We start from the raw sequence: 10929 nt of genomic DNA, 5'->3' as shown, positions 1-10929 counted from the left end.
ACCCTACCATTTAACACTATATTCACTAATTTCAAAATGATATAAAATAAAATGAACAACCCCTTACTCCACTAATTAAATGTATTTATTCCTACCTCATGCCATCACCATGAAAGGATGGGACATCACCACTTAACACATCCTGTAACTCTTCTGCTGTCAAGTCTCGCACACCCAAATACCTCTTTGCAGCTGCCACCACAATCTCAATTTTCGGAGACTTCCGATCCATCCCTGCGGTACAATTAATAACCATTGCAATAAATGCTAACTTATTTCACTTTTTGGCCTATCCCTCTGTACTGGTATGTCTCTACTACTCTCACCCCTCCTCCCTCTGTACTGGTATGTCTCTACTACTCTCACCCCTCCTCCCTCTACTGGTATGTCTCTACTACTCTCACCCCTCCTCCCTCTACTGGTATGTCTCTACTACTCTCACCACTCCTCCCTCTACTGGTATGTCTCTACTACTCTCACCACTCCTCCCTCTACTGGTATGTCTCTACTACTCTCACCCCTCCTCCCTCTACTGGTATGTCTCTACTACTCTCACCCCTCCTCCCTCTACTGGTATGTCTCTACTACTCTCACCCCTCCTCCCTCTGTACTGGTATGTCTCTACTACTCTCACCACTCCTCCCTCTACTGGTATGTCTCTACTACTCTCAACACTCCTCCCTCTACTGGTATGTCTCTACTACTCTCACCCCTCCTCCCTCTACTGGTATGTCTCTACTACTCTCACCACCCCTCCCTCTGTACTGGTATGTCTCTACTACTCTCACCACCCCTCCCTCTGTACTGGTATGTCTCTACTACTCTCACCCCTCCTCCCTCTGTACTGGTATGTCTCTACTACTCTCACCCCTCCTCCCTCTACTGGTATGTCTCTACTACTCTCACCACCCCTCCCTCTGTACTGGTATGTCTCTACTACTCTCACCACTCCTCCCTCTACTGGTATGTCTCTACTACTCTCACCACCCCTCCCTCTGTACTGGTATGTCTCTACTACTCTCACCACCCCTCCCTCTGTACTGGTATGTCTCTACTACTCTCACCACCCCTCCCTCTGTACTGGTATGTCTCTACTACTCTCACCACCCCTCCCTCTGTACTGGTATGTCTCTACTACTCTCACCACCCCTCCCTCTGTACTGGTATGTCTCTACTACTCTCACCACCCCTCCCTCTGTACTGGTATGTCTCTACTACTCTCACCACTCCTCCCTCTGTACTGGTATGTCTCTACTACTCTCACCACTCCTCCCTCTACTGGTATGTCTCTACTACTCTCACCCCTCCTCCCTCTGTACTGGTATGTCTCTACTACTCTCACCACTCCTCCCTCTGTACTGGTATATCTCTACTACTCTCACCACTCCTCCCTCTGTACTGGTATATCTCTACTACTCTCACCACTCCTCCCTCTACTGGTATGTCTCTACTACTCTCACCCCTCCTCCCTCTACTGGTATGCCTCTACTACTCTCACCCCTCCTCCCTCTGTACTGGTATGTCTCTACTACTCTCACCACTCCTCCCTCTACTGGTATGTCTCTACTACTCTCACCCCTCCTCCCTCTACTGGTATGTCTCTACTACTCTCACCCCTCCTCCCTCTGTACTGGTATGTCTCTACTACTCTCACCCCTCCTCCCTCTGTACTGGTATGTCTCTACTACTCTCACCACTCCTCCCTCTACTGGTATATCTCTACTACTCTCACCACCCCTCCCTCTGTACTGGTATGTCTCTACTACTCTCACCACCCCTCCCTCTGTACTGGTATGTCTCTACTACTCTCACCACCCCTCCCTCTGTACTGGTATGTCTCTACTACTCTCACCACCCCTCCCTCTGTACTGGTATGTCTCTACTACTCTCACCACCCCTCCCTCTGTACTGGTATGTCTCTACTACTCTCACCACTCCTCCCTCTGTACTGGTATGTCTCTACTACTCTCACCACTCCTCCCTCTACTGGTATGTCTCTACTACTCTCACCCCTCCTCCCTCTGTACTGGTATGTCTCTACTACTCTCACCACTCCTCCCTCTGTACTGGTATATCTCTACTACTCTCACCACTCCTCCCTCTGTACTGGTATATCTCTACTACTCTCACCACTCCTCCCTCTACTGGTATGTCTCTACTACTCTCACCCCTCCTCCCTCTACTGGTATGCCTCTACTACTCTCACCCCTCCTCCCTCTGTACTGGTATGTCTCTACTACTCTCACCACTCCTCCCTCTACTGGTATGTCTCTACTACTCTCACCCCTCCTCCCTCTACTGGTATGTCTCTACTACTCTCACCCCTCCTCCCTCTGTACTGGTATGTCTCTACTACTCTCACCCCTCCTCCCTCTGTACTGGTATGTCTCTACTACTCTCACCACTCCTCCCTCTACTGGTATATCTCTACTACTCTCACCACCCCTCCCTCTGTACTGGTATGTCTCTACTACTCTCACCACCCCTCCCTCTGTACTGGTATGTCTCTACTACTCTCACCACCCCTCCCTCTGTACTGGTATGTCTCTACTACTCTCACCACCCCTCCCTCTGTACTGGTATGTCTCTACTACTCTCACCACCCCTCCCTCTGTACTGGTATGTCTCTACTACTCTCACCACCCCTCCCTCTGTACTGGTATGTCTCTACTACTCTCACCACTCCTCCCTCTGTACTGGTATGTCTCTACTACTCTCACCACCCCTCCCTCTGTACTGGTATGTCTCTACTACTCTCACCACCCCTCCCTCTGTACTGGTATGTCTCTACTACTCTCACCACTCCTCCCTCTACTGGTATGTCTCTACTACTCTCACCACTCCTCCCTCTACTGGTATGTCTCTACTACTCTCACCCCTCCTCCCTCTGTACTGGTATGTCTCTACTACTCTCACCACCCCTCCCTCTGTACTGGTATGTCTCTACTACTCTCACCACCCCTCCCTCTGTACTGGTATGTCTCTACTACTCTCACCACCCCTCCCTCTGTACTGGTATGTCTCTACTACTCTCACCACCCCTCCCTCTGTACTGGTATGTCTCTACTACTCTCACCACCCCTCCCTCTGTACTGGTATGTCTCTACTACTCTCACCACTCCTCCCTCTGTACTGGTATGTCTCTACTACTCTCACCACCCCTCCCTCTGTACTGGTATGTCTCTACTACTCTCACCACCCCTCCCTCTGTACTGGTATGTCTCTACTACTCTCACCACTCCTCCCTCTGTACTGGTATGTCTCTACTACTCTCACCACTCCTCCCCCTTAATCCATCTTCCTCTACTTTCTTCACTGCCTCTGCATATGACAACTTCTGCTCTACTCTAACCCTGGAAACCTCAACCTGCACGGGACATGTCTGATCCCCAGTCCCATGGGCACCCCTACAATAAACACATACCACTACTTTCCCCAATGCTACACATTCCTTTGTCTCATGCCCTTCTGCACATTTCTCACACCTTGGACCCTCCCTCCTACACACTGCTGCCACATGCCAGTAAGCTTGAAACCTGTAACATCTTAATGTGTTCGGCACATACGCTCGTACAGGATAACTTATATATCCTAACTTCACTTTGTCGGGCAAAGACTCATCTTCAAAACTCAAAAGAACAGACAATGACTCTTCTGTTTCCCCACTCTCGCCATCCTGTCTGCGTCACATCAAATGCCGAGCATCACATACACCGGGAATCTTTGCCCTCAGCTGGTCAACATTTATATCTACTGCTACCCCAGTTATCACTCCTTTCATTGGTGCCCTTTTCTTGAGAATGAAAAAAATGCACCTTTCTTGCCCCCATTCGTTTTACTTTGAGCACATTCTTCCTCTGCCTAACAGAAACACAAACAATTATCACTACACCACTTCTAGTTACCCTCAACGATTCCACATGACCCAACTCTTTTTTTCACCCGCCATGAAACCACAAATAGATCAGCCAAAAGACAAGAGTCCACTTTTTCCATAAACTTCACTCCTACTGTCACACTCTTCTTCATTCTGATCCTCGGTGCATACCTCGGTCTCCGATAACTTCACAGCACCTACCACCTCCGATACTTCACCCTCATTCACTTCCATTTCTCCTCCTGTCTTCAGCTCCCTCTGCTTACACTTTATACCATTCTTATTTGACAAACCATCTCCCTTTTTCCACCATTTTTATCCAACTCAAGCTCACCCTCTTCTTCCCTCACTCTCTTAGGCCTCTTCTCCCTCTCTTTTCCCCTCCATTAATTTCCCGTTTTCCACGTACATGTCTCCTCATGATAATACTGCCGCTCCATCCCTGACACCCATCGTGTACTTGCTTTCTAGGGACTCCATTTTCCCCTTCCGGAGTTCTGCTCATGTCCCCAATAACGTGCCTACAACAAAGCCTCCAATCTCTGCTCGGTGTTCTCGAGTGGAAACACCAACCGAATGCTTCAGATTTGTACCTCCGGTGAAACATATTGTTCATTGTTCTACACAATCTGTGACAGATGTGTATCCTACCGCGGAAGAGTTTTGAAACCTGACACACCCCCTTTGAATTAGCTTTTGTTTTGTCAGAGGAGAAAATCATGCACATGTTTAAAAACAATATGTTACGTATTGTTTTATCTATAAAATGTCTTGCACAACTAACTTGCATTTTTTGGATCACTTTCCACATTTCTTTTGGGTCCACCACTGTGAACGTCATTTGCCTGATGACGCGCCAGTGGTGAGGATGGTTTCATTTCAAGCAAGTGCATTTCCATCCACGATCACTCCTCGCTAGTTCTCCTCGATTAACGTGGACATTTTTCAAAAGGAGCCGAAAGAGGACTCGAGGTGTACAGATCTAATTTATAAAAGGACCTTGTCTTTCTAGCCTGGCTGACGCGCGACACACGTGACTACACAGCGCGCTGACTTCGAGAGCTTGGATTCTTATACATCAGTGGTGTCAACCAGACACTGCCACCCCTGAGCTGCCAACATTCCCTTGACCGCTAGATGTCGCCCAAGGTCAACAAGTAGATGCGATCAAATCCATTCAAAATTGAATTGCTTGCCTGTGTCAATGCTACTGGTTTTAAGCACTTTGGTACGGCTTTACTAGGCGTGTTGCACCGCTTATTAGAAAGTATTAAACATAGAGGTAATACAAATAGCCAAAATAACGGTCATATGCCAGGAATAAGACAAAGTGTAGCTAAATGAAGACAAAAATGTATTAGGTGTTTGCGTTCTTATGCCATCAAAAAACAGGCGCAAACGAAAACATTTAAACTGTAAGTGCTGTTGCCCTCAAATACCCGGATAAATACAGGAAGGCACGAATGAATGGATTGTTAGTACACACAACATGGACTGGCCCGTCCTCTCCAACCCCCTAAACTAAACATATTAAGAACCTCCTCATAAAGGCCTACGTGCCAAACGTGACTGTTGTACGTGAGATTGACAGTATGGCTACTGTAGCACAGTGTAGGCTGATCTGGAAAGAGGCTATGTGCGTGCGAGTATTGATTTGTTTGTTGACTGCCACGGGCATCATGCTGTATAGGACCAACAGACACAATACAGAGACACAGGTGCCCCAGAGTACAGACTAGGCCTGGATACTAATATATTAGTACTAGGCATGCTATACTGTAATTAGGTTAATTGCGTAATTTTATTATATGCTACTAAAGTGAACGTTTGCGTTGTCCTTGGAGTAATCGTTTATTGTAGTCTGTCATATTCCAGGTTGATTAATAAAAGACTGGACGCCCCCTTAAACTATAAATCGGCATAAAGTAGGCTTTAATTAGTCTGATCTGTGCAAAAACAGCATTGCCATCATCAAGACATGTATTAAACCAATGATATGGTAAAGATGGCCATGGACTAGTTTCTCCTCGTTATGTTTAAGTCATTCGTGTCCATTTATTTTCTTAATCTGTTCCAACTGTAGGCTAGAGCCGCTAGAGTTGCTGTGCGTCACGAGATTGCCCTTGCAACAACAACAAAAAGGTACTCTTATTCATTCACGAATTGAATGTGATTGTATTTTGTGGACAATTCGAAATAGAATATGACATGTGCTGTTATCTATCCAGCCCAATTTGCTGCCAGCTAGGCTGTCTGACACTGAGATTTTACTGTGCGGGGTCAGTGGCGTACTTTTTCGCGCACCCCAAGGTCCGAGCAAGCCAGCTCCTCCCAACCAAAAATAATAATAATATATTTTTTTACAAAAACGTTCAATTTTTTTGTTGTAAAAAGGCTAACTTCCTGCAATTTACACATTTTGCTATGGGCCAAAGACAAAAATGTGAAGTTGTATAGCTATTGTCATGCATTTCCATACATGCCATGGGGCAGAGATTTTTATTAATAGCTAATCTCATACCATTCTATACATTTTGCCATGAGGCTGATAGATCATTTTGCAGTTTTAAATCACATTTCCTGCTATTCTACATATTTTACCATGAGGCTGAGAGAAAATTTGTTCAGTTTTAATGCTAATTTCCTGTAATTCTATAGATTTCTTTCCATGTTTTATGACATGTTAACATGCTATCTGGGGCCTGACATGCCAAATAGGGGAGACCGGAGTTGGTTTTCTCACGGGTTGATTATCACAGTGCTAATTATTCCCAATCTAAATGGCACTGTGTAATATTTTTACGGTTCAGATGTGTGAATTATTTGAAAGAACTTATCTCCCTGGTCAATTCATGTCAGCATGACAAAACGTTAAGGTGAGGCGAATTTGTGTGTTTCATAGATGAAAGTAAAACATAAAAAATAAAAAAAATAGTGTTTTCTTTGTAAATGTTTGAATTATGGGAGTATCCATAGACAATTTTTGTTTGTTGAAAAGAGGCGGGGTAGGGGATGGTTGTCACATAGAATGTGGGGTTAGTTGTCTCTATCAACTCCATTATAATAAAAACTGGTGTAGTGGAGGGTAAACACAAGTAAACACATTTTACCCACCTTTTCAAGAAAAATGCATTAAAAGTATACTTTTTTTCACATGACTGGCGATCAGAGTTTACCAACCTATTTGTTTTTACCACTACATCACTGATTTAAATCACAATCCCTTTTGTGGTTGTGCTATAAAGAGCTCCCTTCATTGCCTCTGTCACACATATTTTTCTGTCACACACCCACACAAGATACACAAATCGAATTTACTCAAAATATCATATGTTATTCTCATGGCATAAAATGCTACATTTTGTTAGTAATATAATTTGATCAAAGAAAGGTTGTTAGCAAACATTGTGACAACCAACCCCATACTGTGTGACATCTAACCTCACGATGGGGCTGGTTGTCACTAGTGGACAGAGTGTGTTGATGGCTTATAACTCAATTTTGGAATAAGATATGAGGATAAAAAGGGTCCTCCTAATTTTGAAAAGAGCCAGTAAGATGTACTGGTGCTGAGAAATACACACGAGTAAAAAGTGACACCCAACCCCGGTCTCCCCTACTGTCCCGTCTACCTGTCAATTCGTGTCCCCCATGGGTCACAATAGGATTCGATTAGCGTCCGTTGCTATGTCAACACTGTGACTAGCTAATGCATCGAATTTTAGAGCTCATTACAGCCAAAATTATGTTATTTTCATCCCGAAAGCATTGCGGGGCTCGAGATGCCCCCCCCCCCCCCCCCATACACTGATACGCCAGTGTATGCGGTTGCTCAAATAATTTATCCATGTAAACAGAATTATTGCCAACCTTCAGTAGGCTATCCGATATTTGATTATTTATTTATTATCCTGTGCGTCGTGCAAATGTATGAATGATAAAAAAGCGGCTTGGTGATGGTGCTGGTTTTGCTACGCACTGTAGAACGCGCACTGCACATATTAGCCAATTGCATCGCAGAGCCGTGCGCGAGGAGGAGGAGGGGGGCTGCCAACCCATAGACCAACGGAGCAGGAACAGCTCACATCACATTCTTCGTCTCATCAGAGCCTGGTGAAGGACCTACCCAGCATACAACATCACTTAGCTAGCTAGGTTATTGGACCTCTGACTTAACGATACAAATAGCGACCTAAACCTCTCGATTTACTAGCTAGCTAGCTAGCTATCATTTTCATTTACTGTCATCCATGAGATTCTTCAGGCTATCATTCAAGTGCTTCGTCGACTGCTTTTGAATTCCCTCTCCCCAACGTCTGACGCGACGCTTTGTAAATATTACATTTATTGTTGAAGGGCACCAACTCGTTATGATAAATTAAAAAATAGAAATATTTTTTGATAACAAGAAGACGAAAAATTAACCAAGGAAAGAACTGGAGAACTGCATAGCTTCTCTCTCTCTCTCTCTCTCCCCCCTCTGAGACGCACCGAGTATCTTGATAGCGTCACTAGCTACTAGCTAGCTGCACTTGGCTCTACCCACCTAACGTTACCCGGTTTATTTAAACCGAATCAATCAACATGTCGCCAGAAGTAGAAGAGAACTCCCCAGGTGAGTGATTTAAAAATATATATATATATATGATAATAACAATGGTAATAACATTATTGTTGTTGCATTGTTATATTGTAGCTATGACTTCAATGAATTCAAAGCAGCATTATAGATGTCAAAGACCCCAGCTAGACAGCCATAACTAAGTTTAGTTAGGGTATAACGTTAGCTTCAACAGCAAGTGTTTTGGCTACATAGTAGCTAGCTAGGTATAGGCACTACTGTGCACCTCAGATGCACATCTAACTAGCTAAGTATGGACAGATGACATGTTACTTTTATAGATTTTAACCTGTCACTTCAGACTGAGTTCAAGACACCTCACTTGCTTTATAATTACCTTAACGTTACACTAGAGTTACCTAGCTAACATCCACCTACCTGTCAGATGATTAGGCTATCCAGGTAAGGTTATAGCAAATTAGCGACACATCCCTCACTAATATGTGATGCAGCATGATCGTCAAGTCCTCTTGCTGTAATGCACTATACCTGTTGAATATACCAAAAGGCAGGTCACAATCCTGTTCTCACATGAGATTCTTGTTGCAGCCCAGCAGCTGTACTATACTCCATTAATCTGTGATTGTGTTCGTTGGGGTCTCAGTGACACCTTACTAATGCCAAAGCTAAAGTTTAGATTCCTGGTTAGACAGGAACCAAGTGTATCCTCCCTGTGTGTTAGTGTTCTACAACATTGCCAAGAGGTCTGGACCTCTGTTAGCAGTTTTGCTTGCTGGTTCAAGATCCATTCAAACTTCTCCACCTTAATCACACTACATCGATCACACAGACCTGCATTGTGTAGGGCAGGCTAGCTTTCTGTCAGAGCCGTCAGTCACTGTCTGATGGGTTGTGTATGCTCCAGTGAATAGGCCTACTAAGGATTATAGCAAATCAACCCACCTCTCATGCCAGACTTGCTATGTCTATGAAAGCAGATATCCAAGCATATTCTATTCTATTAGCATCAGCTTCTCTCTCTCTCTCCTGCCCTCCCTCTCCTGCTCACACACTCCCTCTAACTGCTCTGATCTGGAAAAAACTGCTTTCCTAATGTGCATCCGGATCAGAGCGGCTGACATCGATATCATAGAAGGCGCACATTAATGAACTGTCAGAAGAATCGGTTTGTTTGAGAGGGAGAAAGAGAAAGACAGAGAGAAAGTAAATTAAAGTGTTGTCGTAGTCAGTGGTGAGACGGACACCTCGTTGTTGTAGTCAGTTGTGAGACTATTGTCGTACCCCAGCACACAAATCACATTTTGGGAACTGGGAAGAGGTAGAGAGAGGGTAGGAGAGAGAGGGCAGGAGGGAGAGGGTAGGAGAGAGAGGGCAGGACGGAGAGGGTAGGAGAGAGAGGGTAGGAGAGAGAGAGAGGGTAGGAGGGAGAGGGTAGGAGGGAGAGGGCAGGAGGGAGAGGGTAGGAGAGAGAGGGCAGGAGGGAGAGGGTAGGAGAGAGAGGGCAGGAGGGAGAGCGTAGGAGAGAGAGGGCAGGAGGGAGAGGGTAGGAGAGAGAGGGTAGGGGGGAGAGGGTAGGAGAGAGAATGAGGGAAAAATAAACAAGGAGAGAAGATGCAAGAAAGGCATCTGGACCATTAAAGCCAATTGCATTTCCAGTAGCTACCCTACACTCTTAGAAAAATGGGTTCTGCGTCTGTCCCCATAGGATAACCCTTTGATGAACCCCTTTTGGTTCCTCGAAAGAGTTCTACCTGCAACCAAAAAAGGGTTCTACCTGGAACCAAAAAGGGTTCTCCTATGGGGACAGACGCAGAACCCTTTTGGAACCCTTTTTTCTAAGAGTATACATTACAGTAGGAGTACTGCCCTCTTTTACATGTGGTAAATGTAGGCCTCAGCTTAGACTGCTGACTGAAGAACTGCACTGTCTGGAGGTCATAGGCTTAGAGAGGATTTAATAAATATTTCATATTGTTGTGTAATAGGACTGAAAATGTTCTTAGTTGTCACTCAGCTCTATTAGAAATATAGAGGCAGTAGACATAGCCTACCATACATATAACAATATGTTTCCACCATGCTTATAGTCACTCCATCTTAATGATGTGGTGAGGGGGGGCTTTTTGGCATTCACTGTGAGTCACTGCAGCTTTGCGAGTTTGTGACTCCTATGATTGATTTTGTTGATTGGTGGACCTTTATGTTTATGTGGCTGTAAAAGCTTGGTTGATTTACAAGGCAAGCAAATGGCTTTTAACCCCTCTCTTTCTCTCTCGCTCCCTCTCTCCACTCTTCCTCCATACTACCCCCCCCCCCCCACCTCTCTCTCTCCCAGGTGATGTGCGGCTCTCCCAGATGGAAGCAGGGATTCCATCAGAGGAGGAGGGTGGTGTGGCTCGCCCCCTAGTCCCTGTCCCTGGGGTTGGGGTGGGGGCAGGGGGGTGTGAGGGAGGGGGAGGACAGACCCAAA

Source organism: Salvelinus namaycush, chromosome 16, assembly GCF_016432855.1.
Source record: "Salvelinus namaycush isolate Seneca chromosome 16, SaNama_1.0, whole genome shotgun sequence".
NCBI classification, from domain to species: Eukaryota; Metazoa; Chordata; class Actinopteri; order Salmoniformes; family Salmonidae; genus Salvelinus; species Salvelinus namaycush.
This window is presented reverse-complemented; position numbering follows the sequence as displayed.